Below are 21662 nucleotides of genomic sequence, written 5' to 3'. Positions count from 1 at the left end.
TACTCCTGGAAAAGGAAACCAATACTTATAGACCATCTAATTGTGCCAAGCACGAGTGTGGGAATGTTGTAGGCATTGTCTCACACTTTTTTCACAGCAGCTCTTTAAAAGCAGGAAAGAAGCCAGACGCGGTGGCTCACGCCTGTAATCCCAGCACTTTGGGAAGCTGAGGCAGGTGAATTACTTGAGGTTAGGAGTTCAAGACCAGCCTGGCCAACATGGTGAAACCCTGTCTCTACTAAAAATACAAAAATTAGCCAGGCCTCGTGGCGGGCACTTGTAACCCCAGCTACTCGGGAGGCTGAGGCAGGAGAATCGCTTGAACCTGGGAGGTAGTGTTTGTGGTGAACTGAGATCACGCCACTGCACTCCAGACTGGGCAACAGAGCGAGACTCCGTCTCAAACACCAAACCAAAACAAAAAAATCAGGAAAGAGACACTGAATCGGGGGCAAGCCTAATGTTTCCCTGGAACTCAGATGAAAAGTTTTTCTTTGGGAATCAAATTGGGAAAACCCACATATGGAAGTTAGGAACAAACCAAGCAGTCATCTGAATGAGGCACTAGAGGGCTTGGGGCCACAAGAACTTGTACTCGGGCATGACTGGGAGTAATCCCAAGGGGGCAAAGCAGGAATCTTTGAAATCTATTCACTTGTACTTTATAATGTGGTGAAAGTGTATATGAATCGAAAGTGAGAGACAGGTCAGGGAACAGAGGAAAAAAAGCCCTGGAAGTGCCAGGAGCAGGCTGAGACTTTCAAATACCATCCTGTAGTATGTCTGCTGCCCCATGGGCACCACTGTCCCTACAAACACCCCAACTTGACATCCCTACTCATCAAGCAAGCTCTGGTTGTAATTTTGATGTCCAGCTATTTGGTGTACAGGGAAAGACAGTTGGTTGACATTTTTACCCCATATCCCACACATTTCGGTGAGCAACCTTGAGGGAAGGGGACAAGTGCACACGCCAGGGCTGTTCAGTGCACGATCTGCACAGCTGTACAAAGTGGCCCTGGCAGAAACTATGTCTGTACAATTCGTCACCCTCCTGGTCTCATGCTGAGCAACTAAAATGCTCTTTATAAATATTATTGATTCACTGGCATTTCTAAGTGAAGTGTTTTCCTTCAAAGAGAAAGACAGTAAAAGTCAACAAGGAAAGAAAAACACTCTGGTGAATATTAGATAAATACTGCAGCTCCTTGGATCAGATTGTGTCCACTCTGGATGTTGGTAATTGCACTGTATGGAGAAAACGACCTGATTTATGCAGTCATCTCTGGGAACAGAAGGGATTAGCTGCCATTTGAGATTTTGATGTTCCTCCTTTCTGTGCATGTTTGAGCGTCACCTTGTAATACTTTAATAACCTTGCCCTTTCATTTTTTTCACTTAATGACTTTGTTCTCCCCAGATTGCTGTTTTTCATTAGGAACCACCAAGTACCTACAGATTTATTGATTGATTTAGTAACAATTATTGTCTTGTTCCTTAGACCTCCCATGGATGAGCCAGTGCAAGATCATACTGCCAAGGGTTGAGATCAGGGGGGTGTCAGAGGAAAGAACCTTCCTCAGTGGCTACAGGGCATGTACTACTTCCTAGAGACTGATCTACAGGTCTTGAGGCCTGTTTGTTAGTTTGAGAGGGAAGAACTGTCAACCAACCGCACTCCAGCCTGAGTGACAGAGCAAGACTCTGCCTCAAAATAAATACACTATAGTAACACTAAATATCCATAGGGGTAAAAATGGGATGAAATGTGGCTCTTCCCTCCATGCCACTGTTGAGTGGCCCCTTAGACGTAGCTGGCTGGTGATGGAATCTCTAAAGCCACCGTAAAATGAGTCAGCATGGTTTATTTCAACTCATGAGTTGATGTCATAGATGAGTCTGAATGTTTGGAAAAATAAATAGACTTAGTCAGCAGGGCTGCCATGATGGAATATCACAGACCAGGTGGCTTAAGCCACAGAACTTAATTTCCTCATAGTTCTGGAGACTGGGAGACCAGTCGAGGTGTTGGCAGGCTTGCTGTCTCCTGAGGCTTCTCTTAGCATCTCTCTGTGTTCTCTCATGGTCTCTGGGCACATGAATCCCTGGTATCTCTCTGTGTCCAAATTTTCTATTCTCATAAGGACACCAGTCAAATGGAATTAGGGCCTCATTTTAACTTAATTGCTTCTTTAAGAACCTCATCTCCAAATACAGTCACATTTTGAGGTACTGAGGGTTAGGGCTTGAGCGTATGAATTTGGGGAAGATTTAATTCAGCCCATAACATAGACCACCAGAAGTATAGTAGGGGAAAGGAAGCTTGTGCTCTAAGGGAGGAGCTAACAGCTGCCTGAAGTCAGACACAACATGCCAGACAGAGATCTAACCAAACACGCATCTGAGGCTCTTTAGGAAATACAACACCTCATTCTCCTGTCTGGGGTCTTGGGTCTAAGTCAAACCTGTCTGAAGAATGTGGTAGGACAGGAGTCTGAGGAATTTGCAAAAATTACAGAAAGGCAGAAGATTTCCACCTTGGGGTCATCAGACTAACTGAACAGATGGAAAAACACTGAGATTGTAAGGCTGCTGGTCCCAGAAGGCTGTGGTTCTAAGGCAGTACCAGTTCCAGAGGCAGCACACATGGCAGTATCTGAATACAGTATGCACCATCTTTAGTGGTATAGAGAGTTAAATTGAGGTGACATGGTTAGTCTGAGATAAATGTTTAAACTGAGTTTGTTGTAATCTTCCTGCTTCTATCTGGTTCTTCTCGCATGTGTGAAAGCAACCATAGTAATGAATAATTATTACATTGATTTCTTAAGCGCCGGAACTATGCTAGAAGTTTATACAGCACACATTGCTTCTTCAATCTGTACAACACTCTTGGGTGGATCTTTTTCTTTTTTTTTGAGACAGAGTCTCACTGTCTCCAGGCACCAGGCTGGAGTGCAGTGGCTCGATCTCGGCTCACTGCAACCTCTACCTCCTGGGTACGAGCAATCCTCCTGACTCAGCCTCCTGAATAGCTGGGACTACAGGTATGCACCACCATGCCCAGTTAATTTTTATATTTTTAGTAGAGATGGGGTTTCACCATGTTGGCCAGGATGGTCTTGATCTCTTGACCTCATGATCCACCCTCCTTGCCTCCCAAAGTGCTGGGATTACAGGCATGAGCCATTGCGCCTGGCCCTTGGGTGGGTCTTAATTGAAATCCAGGTCCCAGAGGCAAAACAAAAGCAGATGTCAGCTCCAGGACTTGGCTCTAGTCTGGCTCACTCCATGGCCTATGCATGTAACCACTGGGCTGTGGTACAGGCAGAAAAACTTGGAAAACAGGGCCTGGGGTTGAAATCTCAGCTTAGCTAATAGCCAGGCAGCCCATCCCTGCCTCTGGCCATTCACTTCTATGTTAGAGAAGGGACTTTGGTGGATATGGATCCCAAGGAAGCTGTGTAGGGAGCTCTACAGCTCCCTAAACTCCCTAAGGAAGGATCGTATTTGAAAGAGTTTAAGTATATCTCTGCCTCCAGACAGCACTGGGTGGTAGTGGTGGTGGAAGGGAGATTAATTGATGCCTCTTCTCTGATTCTATATTCAATTTTCTTGGCCAGAAAAATTGGATTACTCAAGAGGTTGAAAGACAACATTGGAAATAAAGGTAAAGGAGATGGATTGCACTCAGATGTTCAAGCTTTTCAATCCCAGGCAATTGATTACATTCTGCCTCTTTGACAGTGAGGGATGACTGAAGAACTGAGGATTTCAGCCCTTTTCCCAAAGGATGCCTTTTCATGTGTCTAAACAAACCCAAGAATAATTACTAATTAACCTCTTTCTCTAGAGTCTGCCAAGAGGCTGACTGTGGTGGCTTTCTAGAGCCCAAAGTCATAGTCTGGAAATACTGGTGATTCTGTGAGAGGAAATCTCGGTCCTTAGGACTGTTGGTTTCCACTTCAGAGAAGCTCAGAAACATAAGACAAAGGGTAGTTTCTGTCCTCTAGTAGGAGGTGCTATTTACATATTTTTAAAAATGAAGATCAAATAAATGTATCTAGTAATGACATTGACGACTCTTTGAAGACTCAAAGAATTGCATTGCCTTGATGATTTGTAATTCACATATTTAATAGCAAAAATCAGTTGAAAGGTTGCTAAGCACTTTCATCTAGTCTGTTAGGGAAATAGTTGATCTTCTGACCAGGAGACCTAGCTTCAGCTCTGCTCTTCCCTGATCTGTTAATCTCATAATCCAGTGGCCTGGGGCGGGACCCGGAGTAAGTCACTGTGTTCACCTGCCTCAGCATTCTCAGGTCAAGCTCTGATAAACCTTGACCTCTGCGCCGCTCAGGAATGTAATGAGGACCAGGTGGGGATGTAGATAATCAGTAGTGGCTGACCTGTGTCAGCACTTACAAGACAGTCCCTGTTCTAAGTGTTTATAGAGATCTCTTTTACTCCAAATAATGATTTTCTAGATCTATAGCAAAAGTCCTCCAAACGGTGTTTAACTGCCTCCAATTCTTCTCTTTCTAGTCTCATTTGAACCCTTTTCAGTCAGGCTTTCACTAAAGAGTGCTTATCAAGGTTTCCAAGGATGTCCACATGACTAAACCTATTGCCCTACTCTGCTTATATTTTTGACCTCTCTCTTCAGCCTTTGCCCCAGTTGGTTACTCCCTGAGAGCCGACTGCTGCCACCATGACCCCATACCTTCCTCACACCCCACCATACTACCATTCCCCTCCCTGACCCCAGTTTTCCAGGATTCTTAGTTAGGGGGATCCTTCTTCCCTGGCTCTGTGGTGGACTTAACATCCATCCCACCTCACCTTTTCAGGGACTTACTGTCAGTAACAGCACACCCTCCTCCCTCCACCCGTGCCACTGCACTCCACCCTGGGCGACAGAGCGAGGCTCTAATTCAGTGGTTCTCAACCAGGGGCGATTTTTGCCCCCAGGGAACATTTGGCAATGCCTGGAGACATTTTCGGCTGTCACAATTAGGAAGGGGGAAGGTGCTACCGGAATCCAGTGGGTAGAGGACAGTGATGCTGCTAAACAACAAACACTTATTAACCCAAAATGTCAACAGTGCTGAGGTATTTCTTTAAAAGTTCACTCTGCACTGTTGGTGGGGATGTAAAATGGTATAGCTGCTGTGGAAAACACTATGGCACTGGGCACGGTGGCTCAAGCCTGCAATCCCAGCACTTTGGGAGACTGAGGCAGGTGGATCACCTGAGATCAGGAGTTTGAGACCAGCCTGGCCAACAAGGCCAAACCCTGTCTCTACTAAAAATATAAAAATTAGCCATGCATGGTGGTGGGCACCTATAATCCCAGCTACTTGGGAGGCTGAGGCAGGAGAATTGCTTGAACCTGGGGGTGGAGGTTGCAGTGAACCGAGATCACGCCACTTCACTCCAGCCTGGGCGCAAGAGTAAACTCCATTTCAAAAAAAGAAAAAATAAACCAGTGTGGCAGTTCCTCAAAAATTTAAAAATAGAATTTACATATGATCCAGCAATATCACTTCTGGGTTCATATCCAAAAGCATTGAAAGCAAGGTCTCAGAGAGATATTTGTCTACCCATATTCAAAGTGGCATTATTCACAATAGCCAAAAGGTGGACACCGCCTGAATTTCCATCAGCGGATGAATGAATAAACAGAATGTGATATACATACAATGGGCAGTGATTCAACCTTAAAAAGGAAGGAAATTCTGACACATTCTACAACATAGATGAGTACACTGTGCTATGTGAAATAAGGATAAACACTGTGTGATTACACTTATATGAGGTACCTAGAGTACTCAGCTTTGAAATAGAAAATGGAACAGTACCTTCTAGGGACTGGGGGAAATAGAGAAATAAGGAGTTGTTGAATGGGTACAGAGTTTCAGTTTTGCAAGATGAAAAAGTTCTGGCTGTGCAGTGTCTCACGCCTGCAATTCCAGCACTCTGGGAGGCTGAGCAGGCGGACCATGAGGTCAGGAGCTCCAGACCAGCCTGGCCAACACAGTGAAACCTCATCTCTACTCAAAATACAAAAATTAGCCAGGCATGGTGGCGTGCACCTGTCCCAGCTACTCAGGAGGCTGAGGCAAGAGAATCGCTTGAACCTGGGAGATGGAGGTTGCAGTGAACAGAGATCACGCCACTGCACTCCAGCTCGGGTGACAGAGTGAGATTCTGTCACACACAAAAAAGTTCTGAAGATTGGTTGCACAACGATATGAATATACTTACCGTTACTGAACTGTACACCTAAAAATGGTTAAGATGGTCAATTTTTCACTATTTGTATTTTATCACAATGAAAGAAAATGATCTCTGGCTACTAGGTGGAGAATGAACTGTTGAGTGGGTACTGTGGAAGCAAGGAAACTGGTTAGCAGGTTATTGCAGTGATCCAGACTAGAGATGATGGCTTGGATGGGGTGCGTAGCAATGAGATGCCTGGACAGATTTAGGGTATCTTTTGATAGAGCCAAGAGGATCTGCTGCTGGTCAGGATGTGGGAATTAGGTGATATACCCAAGATCACTCATCTGATAAATGGCAGAGCTTGGGTTTGAATGCTTGGTTGGCTATTAAGCTCACACTCTCACCTCCTTTCCAAACATCCACCCTTCCGACGTGGTCTCTCTAGACTAGACATCTCACTGACGCAGCATTTGCTGCCACTTTGGTCTGTTTCATGCCATTGGGCAAATGGCAATGACTTCATAATAGTGACTTCTAAAAATGGCATGTCATATATTTCTCAAAGCCATCGGCTTTAAAACACAGGTTTGATTTCAGATTATTGCATACTGAGCCGAAGTTTCTGCCAGCAGCTCACAGTTACACCATATCCTTTGCAATTGTGCTTCTGCATGGCTTTAATATTTATGGAGGCACACAGGAATTTGCCTGTGGTTTTATGTGTATCCTGTGAATGGGCACAGAGCTTATTTGAGCTGGCAGCTGAGACCCTTCCAATGCTGCAGAAATTTCTCTCAACACCTGGCCAGTGGACAGCCAGCAGGTTTGTTTACACCTCTGTTCCTTAATGTTCAGGTTGCTAGGAAACCAGACAAACATCACCAAAAAAGGCTATCTGAGGTCGCGGGAGGCCCAGCTTGTGTTAATAGCCACAAATTGCAATCAGGCTTCTCTGATTGCCAAGGTCTTCTGAAGTGGCTGAGGGTGGACTGGTTGCATTGTGTGGCCAGTTAGTTCTGTCTTTCTTGGACTTTTCCTTACCTGGCCCAAGAAAAGGCTCTCATGGAATCAACCAAGGGAGGCTGGTGAAATGTTAGTCCACTGATCTCAGTCATTATGCAGAGTGTGACTGGATCTCTACAAAGCAGAAAGCATCTGGTATCTCTGAAGAATACAAATCACAGTGTCAGCAGTGTGTGTGTGTGTGTGTGTGTGTGTGTGTGTGTGTTGGGTAAGGAGGGTGAGTGGGGGAAACTTCACCACCTCTCTAAGAGGTATTTGTAAGGACTTCCCCTCCCTTTTTCTTCATGGCTGAGTCTTAGTAACTGATGCTGCTGCTATAAAGCAGGTGTTCTCAAACTGTGGTCTTCAGTTTGGTAGCATCAGCATCACCTGGGAACTTGTTAGGAATGCAGATCCTCAGTTAGCACGCTAGGCATGCTGAATCAGACACTCTGGAGGTGGGACCAGCAATCTGTTTCAACAAGACCCCTGGGGATTCTGACGTGTGTTCAAGGTGGAGAGCCACGGAAAACTCTAGTCTCTGGAATCCAGCATTTACCAACTGAGTGACCTTGGCCAGTTTATTTCTAGTTCACGAGCCTCAGCTACCGTGATAAGATACTGCATGCCCAGCTCCTGGCATATGTCAGAGATGCTGAATTGATCCTTTGCCAATAAAACAAGCTTCACAGCGGCCCATGATTTGTTAGCCAGTAGTTGGAGGTAAAATCTGTGTTTCTGTGAAAACTGACAATTACTGTTTTGATGTGTCCTTTCTTGTCTCAAAATCTGAATCACTGCACTTCTTCTATGATTCAGACTCTCCGCTTCTCAGAAAAAAGGAAGCTGGGTCACAGCATCTGTTCTTCCTGTTGCTCAAGGTGCTTAACTGAACTTGTAATGACTTTGCACACAGAAGGTCAAGAAGACAGAAGGGTCCTTCCCTTCCTCATAGCCCCTCAGGTCTAGGAAATCCCTGAATCCATAGTCAGATGGCCTCCCCTAAGGGACTGATCATTCCTAAGATGTCCAGGAACCAGGACACATCCCCAGGGGCAGCTGCTCCTTCTCTACCACCCAGAGACACTGCCTCCTACCCTGAGGGGTAGTCTTTAAAGGCCGATCTGTAACTAGACTGAGGTTTCTAAGTTTTCTTGCACCCTACCCAAACCCTGAGGCACAGGTTATTGGTGACAAGCAAGGGAAAAGAGAAATTATAGGTAACTCCTCTCAGGCCACTAAGCACTGTTTGCTCTTCACCTCTTAACTCAGGATGGAATACTGAGATTCTAGAAATAATGACTACCTGACAATCATTACATGCCAGCCAGATGCTAAGTTCCTTCTATACATCACCTTATGTTATTTTCACAATGACTCCCAAAGAAGACTATCTCTATTTTACAGATGAGGAAGTGGAGGTACAGAAATATTCAGCACTCTGTGCACGCCTATGGTCTCATAACGAGAATTGTAATGGAGGTGGGATTCATATAGTGGCGGGGAGAGCCAGGGATGCCACCTCCCAGGCTATGTGATGCTGGCTGCTGCTGTTGAGTTGCTGTTGTTGTTTTTTTCCTTCCCTCCTTCCTTCCTTCCTCCCTCCCTCCTTCCTTCCCTCCTTCCTTCCTTCCCTCCCTCACTCCTTCCTTCCTCCCTCCCTCCCTCTCTCCTTCCTTCCTTCCTTCCCTCCTTCCTTCTTTCCTTCCTTCCTCCCTCCCTCCCTCCTTCCTTCCCTCCTTCCTTCCTTCCTCCCTCCCTCCCTCTCTCTCTCCTTCCTTCCCTCCTTCCTTCCTTCCCTCTCTCCCTCCTTCCTTCCTTCCTTCCCTCCTTCCTTCCTTCCCTCCCTCCTCCCTCCTTCCTTCCCTCCTTCCTTCCTTCCCTCCCTCCCTCCTTCCTTCCTTCCTTAATTCCCTCCCTCCTTTCCTCCTTCCTTCCTTCCTCCCTCCCTCCTTCCTTCCTCCCTCCCTCCTTCCTTCTCTCCTTCCTTCCCTCCCTCCCTCCTTCCTTCCTTCTCTCCTTCCTTCCTTCCCTCCCTCACTCCTTCCTTCCCTCCCTCACTCCTTCCTTTCCTCCCTCCCTCCCTCCTTCCTTCCTTCCCTCCCTCACTCCCTCCGTCTCTCCCTCCCTCCCTCCCTCTCTCCCTCCCTCCCTCCCTTCCTTCCTTCCTTTCTCTGTCTCTCTCTCTCTCTCTCTCTCTCTCTCTCTTTCTCTCTTTCGCTCTTATTACCCAGACTGGAGTGTGATGGTATGATCTCAGCTCACTGCAATCTCTGCCTCCCAGGTTGAAGTGAATCTCCTGCCTCAGCCTCCCAAGTAGCTGGGATTACAGGCATGCGACACCACAACCGGCTGATTTTGTGTTTTTTAGTAGAGATGGGATTTCACCATGTTGCTCAGGCTGGTCTCAAACTCCTGACCTCAAGTAATCCACCCATCTCGGCCTCCTAAAGTGCTGGGATTACAGTCATGAGCCACTGTGCCCAGCCTGTTTTTATTATTTTTAATGCATGGCACAAAATTTAAAAATATAGAACGCTTCATGAATTTGCATGCCATCCTTGCACAGGGACCATGTGAATCTTCTCTGTATCATTTCAGTTTTAGTATACATGTTGCTGAAGTGAGCATTGCGGTTGAGTTTTGATGACTCAACATCTTGGTACAACTTGGGCATCAGGAGACAATTGAAGTGGCTGTGGTCTCAACCTGGGTTACACATGGGAATTGCCCAGGGAGCTTTCAAAAAATATTCACATCTGGGTCCTTCCCAGAGTTGCTCATGTAATTGCACTGGATTGTGGAGTGGTCTCTTGGAGTTTTGAAAGCCCTTCTGATGATTCCAACAGCAGCCAGAATGAAGATACTCTGCCATAGACCTGAATGGGGCTTCAGAGGCATGAAGGCCCCTGGGCATGTGCAGGTGGGTGGCTGCCCTGTTGATGGAGAGTTGGCCTTTATTTTTAGGCCCTTTCTGATGAAATCTCTTTTTTACAAACAACATAAAAATAAACCTCATCCAGTCCTTCAAGCTTTCCACCAACATGGAAGCTGGCATTTCAATAAGCTTGAAGGGAAAGGGAAACTTTGCCCCTTTCAGAAGAAAGTCTGACTTTGAAGAACAAATTTGACCAGTATCTCATTCATGTCTGTCTTCCTGGATATGAACAGCCCCTTTTTCCCCAAACATAGAAATGATACATTCTAAATACATCAACCTGTTCTATACAAGAGCTCCTTGTGTATTATAAGGTTAAAAGTACCCTGATTTGGTAATAAGTAGCATGATTTTATTTTTTAAACAAACACCCCCAGAGTTTATAAATCCGGGGGAGTATTTCGCTCCTTAAATAAATCTATTTGAGAAGAGAGGCCTGTTTTAATGATATGATAACTTAACACTCAATGGGATTTTTCTTCCAGAATTGCCTTAGAACTGGATTGATAATAGACATCCCAAGGTGATTTTAATCATTGCTCTGCTCTTTGATCAAACTGGATTTACTTCATTCTTTGATGACTTTATTTCCCCAATGAGAGTCTGGATAAAGTCTAACAATTTCTGATATTCAAATTATCCTAAACAAATTAATGTAGGAACAGAAAACCAAATACCACATGTTCTCACAAGTGGGAGCTAGATGTTGAGCACACATAGATATAAAGATGGGAATAACTGACACACGGAACTACTAGATGGGGAAGGATGGGAGGGGGCAAGGGTGAAAAACCTCCTATCGGGTCCCATACCTGGGCGATGGGATCATTTGTACACCAAACCTCAGCAACACACAACTTACTCATGTAACAAAACAGACCTGCGCACGTACCCCCAAGACTAAAAAGTTGAACAAAAAAATAGGAAAAGTTTCTAAATAGAATATTTCTCTAGATTTTTCTAGAGAAAGATCCTGAGGACTCTTTGTTCAGTGAGTTGTCCTAAACTCTTTTTTTTGGAATGGCATTGGTGGGTGGGGAAGGACAGGCAAGTATAATGACAGCTGGTTACATTGATGGCTCTGGCCTTTGGAGTTAATCTGGAGATAAAGTTCCAGCCCCATTAAATAATCAAATGACTTGGCATTGTTACCAAATCTCCTGTGCTTCAGTTTCATCAGCTGTGAAACAGGGATAAGAACATCCCATGATTGTTTCATGATTATTTCCAGAATATCTGTCAAGTACATGATACGCAGTAGATATTTTAAATGGTAAACTATTATGATTTAATTAAGATGTTGCCTGATGAACTTTTTCCTGAATATCTGTTAAATACAGAACAGATAATAACCAAGTAAAATCTTGGCCTTTGACATTTGAGACTCACATTCATTTATGCAAAGAGCCAACGAATGTTTATTGAATTCCTACTCTCTTCTGCGCCCTTCTAGGTCCACGTGCTAGGAAGGTTCAGAGCAGAGGAGTCCCATTGTGGACACCCACACATTTGCATCTGGAGTTGACAAAGTCAGCCAGGTGGGGTGGCTATAGCAGGCACAGACCTGTAGAGGGGATAAGGCCCTTCAGGTGGGCCCACCGAGGAGCAGACTTTCTGGGGGTCACTAAAGGACCTCCTCAGTCAGGCCACCCTGCCACTTTTTTCAGTCCCTCAAGTTAGGAGGAAGGAGGCTGGAGGCTGCCACCTGTTGTAGGCAGGTAAACCTGACAAGTGGATGTGGGCCTTTTCATTTTTTTGAGACAGGATCTCGCCCTGTTGCCCATTGCCCAGGCTGGAGTGCAGTGGTGCGATCTCGGCTTACTGCAACCTCCGCCTCCCAGGTTCAAGAAATTCTCCTGCCTCAGCCTCCAGAGTAGCGGGGACTACAGGCGCCTGCCACCACGCCTGGCTAATTTTTCTGTTTTTAGTAGAGATGGAGTTTCACCATGTTGGTTCGAACTCCTGACCTAAAGTGATCTTCCTGCCTTCACCTCCCAAAGTGCTAGAATTGTAGATGTGAGCCACCATGCCTGGCCAATGTGGGCCTTTTCTAAATTGAGATTTTGAGTGCAGTAAGTTGTTTGCCTTCATTGGAGGATTGCAAGTGCGGTTGAAGGGAGCCCTGGTTCTGTGCCACCCTATTTTTAATTTAATTTAATTTAATTTATTTATTTTGGAGACAAAGTTTTGGTCTTTTTGCCCAGGCTGTAGTGCAATGGCATGATCTTCGCTCACTGCAGCTCTGCCTCCCGGGTTCAAGTGACTCTCCTGCCTCAGTCTCCCAAATAGCCGGGATTACAGGTGCATGCCACCATGCCTGGGTAATTTTTGTATTTTTAGTAGAGACGGGGTTTCACCATGTTGGCCAGGCTGGTCTCGAACACTTGACCTCAGGGGATCTACCCACCTCGGTCTTCCAAAGTGCTGGGAATACAGGAGTGAGCCAACATGCCCACCAGCCTCTTTTTTAAACCATTATTAAATTCTCTCTTTTCTGGCAGGTGTCTGCTGGGGTTTTGACAGATATTTCCTTTGACCCATAAGATGAATTGAGTCCAAGGATGATAGATCAAGGAGAAAAACCCACAAACCAACAAAAGGAAGGATACGTCTTATATTTTCTCAGATTTAAAGATGTCTCAGTTGTGTCTCGTGGGTACCTTTTCCTCGATGTTCACGGGGATCCCATGAGATTGGCAGGAGTGTGTGATCTCACTACATAGGTGCAGACACAGCACTAACGGAGGCTGAGCACAGATGACAGAACTGGAGACAAGCTCCTGGGAACCCAGGTCCCTGGGAGGTGGTCCCTGCCTCTGGGGTGAGTCTACCTCTCTCCGCATCAGAAGCTCCTCCTTGGAAGTATGGCCATTGCGATGCTGTTTGCCTTTTTGGTTCCAATTCTCTGGCTACTCTTTATAACTGCCCTGTGCTGAGATGTCTGGCTGTGTCAGTTCTGCTTTCAGAAAGGAAGAGAAGGACGTGTTGGCCCAGCTTGGGCCAGGGTTTTAAGGGGAAGGAGGATGACTCGGGGATATGATACTGGGGCCACAAAAAGCTGAGCAGGATAAGGATGAGACCCAGGAGGACAGCAAGAAGACTTGGGAATTAGGAGAGAACCCTTCTGCACACCTTCCTAGCTGGGCCTGTGTGTGTGTGTGTGTGTGTTTGTGTGCATGCACACGTGTGTATGTGCACACACACATAGGGCTTCCGTTGCTGTTGCTAGGGGATATTATTCCCTCACATACAAATTTCAAGCCTAGTCAGAAGACATCTGTGAGTTCTTTGAAGTTCCAGATCCAGTATGGGTTAGCTCAAAAGTAGAGTTGGGGCTGGGTGTGGTGGCTCATGCCTGTAATCCCAGCACTTTGGGAGGCTGAGGCAGGTGGATTACCTGAGGTCAGGAGTTTGAGACCAGCCTGACCAACATGGTGAAACTCTGTCTCTAAAAAATACAAAATCATCTGGGCATGGTAGTGTGCACCTGTAATCCCAGCTACTCGGGAGGCTGAGGCAGGAGAATCACTTGAACCTGGGAGGTGGAGGTTGCAGTGAGCCAAGATCGTGCCATTGCACTGCAGCCTGGGTGACAGAGTGAGACTCCATCTCAAAAAAAAAAAAAAAGTAGAGTTGGTTTGTTCAACGTGCTCCTCCTTGTTTCACTTCTATAGCAGGAGGCTTTCTTTGAGCTCGAGGAAAAAGGAGAAACAGGGCCCCGGTTCTGCTAGGGCCTCCCCTTCTCATGGGGTAATGGAGCTGGAAGCAGGTGGAAGCAGTCACTCCTGTGTTCTGAAGGGTGCCTTGTTTCTCGGTGTTGCAGAAGATTCCTGACCCAGGGAATTAGGAGGCGTGGGCTGGGGGTCTGCCCTGTCCCCCTGCCTGCATGCACTTGGGAAGGGCCCTACCCCCTTCTGCAGGTCAATGTCTTGTTCTTCCATGGACATCAAAACTCTAGTCCTAGCTCCCAACTGTGAGGATCCAATAAAGCAGTGGGGGATGAGCAAAGACACTGAGAAAATTGAGGCTTTCTCATTCAGCATCCTAGGTTTCACTCTATGAACAAACAATAGAGGCTCAGCTTTTCTCTCCTCAGTGAAAATGCCGGCATTTATCTTATTTGCTCCTGGATTTGAGACTGGTATATTTGATCATTGGAGGCTGAACAAGACTTTCTTATGTGACTTGGGTCACATTTGCTTCAGTAACTGTCCTGCTCTCCCCACATCTCCCCGTGCCCATCCCCACCCAGAGTGTCTGCCATTGGTTTTAACCCTTGAGACTAGCCGCCTGGTGCTCCAAGGTGACATGCTGGGTGTGCAGCCCTCCTTGCTCCCTGATAACTTGCCTGCTGCATTTTTCTAGGACGGACACTCGGTAATGCTTTCTTTTTTTTTAATTGCATTTTAGGTTTTGGGGTACATGTGAAAAACATGCAAGATTGTTGCATAGGTGCATACGTGGCAGTGTGACTTGCTGCTTTCCTCCCCTTCACCTATATGTGGCATTTCTCCCCACGCTATCTCTCTCCAACTCCCCACCCCCCACTGTCCCCCCCACTCCCCCCCAACAGACTCCAGTGCATGGTGCTCCCCTCCCTGTGTCCATGTGTTCCCATTGCTCAACACCCGCCTATGAGTGAGAATATGCGATGTTTGATTTTGTGTTCTTGTGTCAGTTTGCTGAGAATGATGGTTTCCAGGTTCAGCCATGTCCCTACAAAGGACGCAAACTCATCGTTTTTGATGGCTGTATAATATTCCATGGTGTATATGTGCCACATTTTTCCTGTTCAGTCTATCATCGATGGGCATTTGGGTTGGTTCCAGGTCTTTGCTATTGTAAACTGTGCTGCAACGAACATTCGTGTGCATGTGTCCTTATAGTAGAACGATTTATAATCCTTTGGATTTATGCCCAGTAATGGGATTGCTGGGTCAAATGGAATTTCTATTTCTAGGTCCTTGAGGAATCACCACACTGTCTTCCACAATGGTTGAACTAATTTACACTCCCACCAACAGTGTAAAAGTGTTCCTATTTCTCCACATCCTCTCCAGCATCTGTTGTCTCCAGATTTTTTAATGATTGCCATTCTAACTGGCGTGAGATGGTATCTCAATGTAGTTTTGCATCTCTCTAATGACCAGTGATGATGAACATGTTTTCATATGTTTGTTGGCCTCATGTATGTCTTCTTTTGTAAAGTATCTGTTCTTATCCTTCGCCCACTTTTGAATGGGCTTGTTTGTTTTTTTCTTGTAAATATGTTTTAGTTCATTGTAAATTCTGGATATCAGCCCTTTGTCAGATGGGTAGGATGCAAAAATTTTTTCCCATTCTGTTGGTTGCCAATTCACTCTATTGACTGTTTCTTTCGCCGTGCAGAAGCTGTGGAGTTTGATTAGGTCCCATTTGTCTATTTTGGCTTTTGTTGCCAATGCTTTTGGTGTTTTGGTCATGAAGCGGTGCTCTACACATTCAGAGAAACTTCTCTAGTAACAAACTATAGAAATGATCCCTGAAAGTATAGTCTTTCAGTAATGCTTTCTAACCATCTTGCAAGGGAAGATGTCTGAAGCTGGGTGTTGATTGTGATGGCGTTTGATGCACAACTTGTGTGAACAATTACAGAAGTGACAAGTTGTTTTCTCTTTTCTTAAAATGACTAATTTGGACAAAGTAGAAAAATAAAAAATCCAAGTCTCTAGAAGTTGAAAGAGTGCTTGCCCAGTCTTCTTCCTGGAGGAGCAAATAGGAGAAGTGAGGTGTTGCCGCCCATCTGCTGGGTTGAATGAGAACCTTGGCAGGCTGCTGTGCCTTGAATGTCTCTTGGGCCCCAGTGACTAAGCCTTATCAGGGTAAGGGTAGGAGAGAGGGACTCAGGACGGTCATTTGTAGCTTGTAACGGTCCTAACTGGAGAGTTGACTAAGTTGAAACTATATAATTTCATCCATAAAATGGGGATACTTAGGCCGAATAATTTCTGAGATCCTTTTAGTTTGACTTAGTTTAGTTAAATTGTTTGATTTTAAGAGGAGAACAAGAAATTGAAAATTTGCCCAGGTATTTCTGATCCGTTTGGTCTTACATCCACAAATTAGACATATGGACTTTGAAGAACTTCAAAAAAGTACAGCTTTCTACATTACCTACTTGGTAAGGATAATTGAATACAGTCCCGTAATGCACAACCTCAGTTATTATATAAACACTTACTGAGAAAATACATGGCTACCAGTGTCTAGATGGGGTCCTGCTCTTTTCCTATTTGCAGTAAAGCTGGGGGGAATTCATATACATAAGAAAAAGAACACATGAGAAATTGATTAAATGCCAAAGCAGAAGTAAAAAATGTTATGGGACCTCTAGAGGGACGTACTTGCGAGAATTTGGAAGCTGACTTGCTCGCATTTGACTTGCGAGAATGAGGAAGCTGACTCAGAAAATGGGCCTTAGAGAATGAAAATTATTTCTGTTCTATTAGAATGGAGGAAGTGATTCCAGGCAGAGGGGGCATGTGAGCAAAGATGGGGAGGCCTGGAAACACACATGACTTATTCAGGTCCCAGTGAGGCATAAGCAGAATGAAGGGGGTGGGTGACAATAATATTGGCAAGGAGTTAAATTTGAATCAGATTATGGAGACTTTGAAGGTCAGGTAAACACAGACACATGTGCAATAGGGAAGCTACCTGTTTAGATCTGTATTTAATTATAAATGATGATTATTACCAAGTGGCATTATTATCAAGAGAATTGATTTGGGTGAGACTGGAAGCAGAGAGGCCAGTCAGTGAGACCTGTTGTTTTGGGAGTGTTATACCATGGACCCAAGCTGGGGGAGGCTTGAACATGTGCACAGAACTTCAGAATCAGCTATGCCTTCCTGTACAGCTCTTAACGCTCATAGCTGGTACACCACATCCTGCCGGTAGAAATGTAGGATGAGTAATTCCATTTACAATGAGAAAAATGAGGCTGAAAGTGGCTAAATGACCTTTCCAAGATCACCCAAGAACTTGGTCCATGGTCAAGTGTATTGTCCACCAAGCAGTGGAAAGCAGGGGAAGGGATGTCTGCACCCCCACCAGCATCATCCAACCCTTCTCTATCTCTGGCCTGAATGGCAACAATAGCCTCCCAGGGGGTCTTCTCATGTGCACTCTGCCCGTCTTCTAACTCCATTCCAGCCTCTGTCCATCAGAGCCTCACCCATGAGACAGGACAAATTTTTCAAAAAGTTTAGACCCATTACCCTCATGCTTAAACTCTTCAGTGGTTTGCCATTGCTCCTAGAAGGAAAGTAAACTTAACTGCCGCTCGAGACCCTGCATGGCTGCGCCCTGCCTAGCTCTTCGGCCTTATCCCTCTCTTGACTTTCATCCCACCAGCTACTTTCAGTGGTCCTTCTTCCTTCCACCACTGGGCCTTTGCACAGCCCCTCTGTCCAGAATGTCCCTTCCTTCCATTTGGCCAGGGGACCCCTTACCCTCCAGGTCTCAAGCCAAGTATCAGCTTCTCAAAGATGCTTTCAGCTGGCCTCGCCAATGAAATCAAACACTTACTACAGGTTCTTAGAGAAGCCTTTGCTTCTCTTCCCTAGAAGTTGACATGGTTGTTATTTTGCAGGGGTGTGTGTGTGTGTGTTTGATCAATGCCTATTTTCCCCCACTGGGACTATAAAGCTCTCAAGTTTCCAGACCTTGAATATTGACTGGAACAGAGTGGGCACATACTGAATAAACAGTATGAATAAATAACAGAAGAGAATGTATTTGTTTTTATTATCCACTGTAACCCCCCCGTGACTCATTTGCTGCTTGATTACAGTAGGAACCAGTTTAAAGAATGAAGAAGTGATAAAAGGAAGGGAGGGAGATAGAGAAGAAAAGAAAAAGAGAGGAGAAGACAGGGAGCCGAGGGAAAGGGAGGGGAGGAGAGGTGAAGAGGAAGATTTTCAAGGCTGAAGGGGCTGTGGAAAAGGGAAAGTTATTTTTGCCAAGAGGTAAGGTTAGGGTGACCAAATCATTTCGGTTTGCCTGGGACTTCCCAGTTTCTAAACGTGCTGCATCCCTGGAAACCCCTCAAGCCTGCCCCGCGTGTGAGAGCAGACAGAGCAGAACTGGGCGCAGAGCATGGAGCCACTGCAGGCCCCACCCGACGTCTGAACCTCATGGAATCGGCCCACAGATGCGCATCAGCCTGGGCATTTCACCTTGCTTTGGTCTCTAAGTCCCCAGGAACCAGGGAAACAGATGATGGATACAACAAGAAATGGGTCCCTTGCTACTTGCTTCTGAAATCCAGAAGTGGGTTATTTAATCGAGGGATAGGATAGGACTGCATAGGAAATTGTGTCTCGGGGAATGATACGATCTCATTAAGATGTCCTCCAGCACTGCAATTTAAAAGGGTACATGGAACTGTGTGAGGTCGTAGATAGCTACTGTCCCCAATTGCCTATCATATAAAGTTATTGTGATGATCAAATGAGATGATGGAGGTACCAATTGGAGTCTGGGACTTTCTGATGGCCTCAGTAAGTTACTATTATTATCTGGTGGCAGTTTCACTGTAACCAGGTTTCTTCTTGGATGTTACAGGTTCTTGGCCTCCAACCTCTTACAGAATAAGCAGAGGGGCCACTTCAGCTGCACCATATGCTCGCAAAGTAAAATTTCAGACCCAAAACAGTATTGCAGAAAGGTGATTTTATTTAGGTAGATAAAAGAGAAGGAAAGGAGAAGAAGTGAAAGGCTTCCGTGAAGAGTGTGAAAGGGGATTCCAGAGGGGAAATCCGGGAGGGAGCTCCCACCGTGTGGGAGGGGATTCCAGAAAGCTGGAAATCCTGTGCAGGTGAGGGAGCACGGACTTTTATCCTGGGAGAAACCCCCCCTTTCTCCAAGACGCTGGGCCAATGAAAGGAGTTCCTTAGAACTTCTGCTGGAGTGATTGACTTTTAGTTTCTCCCTGTGCCTGCGAAATTCAAACATAAACTGTTGAATCTCCCGGATGGAGAGATATGGGAGGGGGGCATGGCGCTGGGAAATTCTTGCCCTTAAAGCTACGCCCCCTCATGGACCCGGAAAAAGAACACATTCCCTCACCATGAGAGACACACTTGCCTGGAGGTTCAGAATATGGACTATGGAGTCAGCAAATGAGAGTTAAACCCTGGCTCTGCCCCTCTTAAGCTGTGCGACCTCAAGGAGTTACTCTTTTTTTTCCCCTTTTATTTATTTTTAATTTTTTTTTTTTTTTGAGACAGAGTCTTGCTCTGTTGCCTAGGCTGGAGTGCATTGGTGCGATCTTGGCTCACTGCAACCTCCACCTACCAGGTTCAAGTGATTCTCTTGCCTCAGCTTCCCAAGTAGCTGGGATTACAGGCACCCACCACCATGCACAGCTAATTTTTATATTTTTAGTAATGAGGTTTCACCATGTTGGTCAGGCTGGTCTCGAACTCCTGACCTCAGGTGATCCACCTGCCTTGGCCTCCCAAAGAGCTGGGATGACCATGCCTGGTCAGGATTTTTAAACATAGTGTAGCCTATTGGGAGAAGTAGATTTGGATTTTGGTGACCTTCAAACTCACCAACACTGTTGTAACATGTTTCAGAAACAGTTAGGCTACCTTTCTTTATGGGGACCAGGCCATTTTAGCCTCAACCAGCTCCACCCCTATGCTATTGTTTATACCTCTCTTAGGCTCTTTTAATTTTATCCCTTCTGTTCTAGCTACTTATGTATTTATCTTTTGATCTTCCTCACTGGATGCAAGGTCTTTGAGGGCTTGATAAGCTTGTAGTTCTTTTTACATATGGTCATCTACCTGTCCATTAATTTTTATGGAATCACAGAATCTTAGACTGTGAGGAACCATAAAGATAATCCATTCCAATGATGCCATTAGACATCATAACCATAGCTCAATGATATGTATGTATGTATGTATGGATAAATGGATGAATAATTTATGGGGAGACGAGTGAATGAGTGGCTGGATAGATTGATGGATTGGAAGATGAATGAATGGGTAAGTGAATAGGATGGATGGGTGGGTAGGTAGATGGATTGATTGATAAATTGGAGATTTGGAAGATGAATAGATGATTGTGTGGGTAGATGAGTAGGTGGGCAAATAAATAAATGGATTGTTGAATTTGAAGACGAATTAGATGGGATGAAGGGAGAGACAGATGAATAAGTGAGTGGGTAGATGGATGGAAGGATAGATTATGGATAGATAGGTGCTGGATGGTTAGGTGGAGTGATCTCCCCTACTAAGGGAGAGAAAGATCATTCATGGTGAGGCTTTTGGGCTGTCTGCTCCTATTGTGTCACCCACACCACTGCCCCCAACAACTTGTTAATGATGGGAAGTCCTAGGGGGGATTGAGTGATAAGATCATGATCTCTGAAATTAGACTGCCTAAGTGCTGACTCTCTTTAACCTCTCTAAGGGTCAGTTTTCTCATGTATGAGGGGTGAGGCTTTTTTACTGGAAAATGTGTATGCTACCTCTGGGCAGATTTTTGCTTTTTCAGATTAAAAGTCAATGACCTTATTCCAGGGATAGATGTTCTGATTTTCATCAGGTCCATCTGAATGTTTATGACATTGAACCCTGTCCCAGCTACAAGGTCTAACACCCAAGTTGATTCATTTCTTTCTATATCAGGAAGCAAAGGGCCACAGAATATATACATTTTGCCAACGCAATGTCATTTCTTATACCAGGAAATTTTTAGAGATGTTTGAACCACTGAGTTATATAAGAAAATGAATTAGAGATGGGGCTGAATAAGTGGGAAAATCATTTCCATTGTTGCTCTCAAGGATAAGGCAAAAACACTGTTGACTTTGCCATAGCACTGACATCCCCAGCCATGGTCTCCTTTTCTTGAGTGGATTACTTGGTGTTAAGTGATTGTGGGAACTGAGACCCTCTGCTTCCTCTTACCTACAACATGCCTTTGAGCCTGACCTTGAAGAAGGTTATTTTCTTGGTACTGATCATTATCTGCATTAGTGTAAATGTCGCATGATATATACAAGTCATGTCTTGGTCGAAAGGATTTGCAGGCATGTAGCCATTTGACATACTGTATATTTCATGTAGATATTTGTTACCTTTCTGCACTCACCAGAAGGATGAAGACTTTTAAGTCTGTTTTGTTCACTGCTGTAACCCCAGAAGCTAGAATGGTGCCAACACTTCATAGGTATCCAGTAAATATTTATTAAGTAACTACGTGAGTTATCTATTTCTAAGGAGAATCCTATGAGGTGAATATTATCCTTCCCACTTCACAGATGGGGAAACTAAAACTGAAATCTTAGATAATTTTGAGGATATTTTAATTTGTGGGGCCACCATCTGAGGCTCATAGGTAGAGAAATATGCTGAAATGAATCATTTCACAAGGAAAATAGGAAGCAAATAAAATGGACTTAGCTCAGTTTTGCTTTTGGAAGGCAGTTATATTAGGT

General features: G+C 45.1%; 1 non-coding gene and 1 pseudogene across 1 annotated transcript; both read right to left on the bottom strand.

Moving 5' to 3' along the window:
- Positions 1-9751: 9751 nt before the first annotated feature.
- Positions 9752-9858, bottom strand: LOC135278128 (U6 spliceosomal RNA). Its single transcript, XR_010345686.1, has one exon. It is a non-coding gene; the product is annotated as a U6 spliceosomal RNA (small nuclear RNA).
- Positions 9859-15623: 5765 nt separating this feature from the next.
- Positions 15624-15702, bottom strand: LOC135278215 (small nucleolar RNA U3; annotated as a pseudogene).
- Between the last annotated feature and the right edge of the window lie 5960 nt (positions 15703-21662).

Source organism: Aotus nancymaae, unplaced genomic scaffold, assembly GCF_030222135.1.
Source record: "Aotus nancymaae isolate 86718 unplaced genomic scaffold, 86718_ANA_hifiasm-v0.15.2.pri h1tg000036l, whole genome shotgun sequence".
Taxonomy (NCBI): Eukaryota; Metazoa; Chordata; class Mammalia; order Primates; family Aotidae; genus Aotus; species Aotus nancymaae.
The sequence above is the reverse complement of the archived record's forward strand: the minus strand, read 5'-3'. Positions and strand labels throughout refer to the sequence as shown.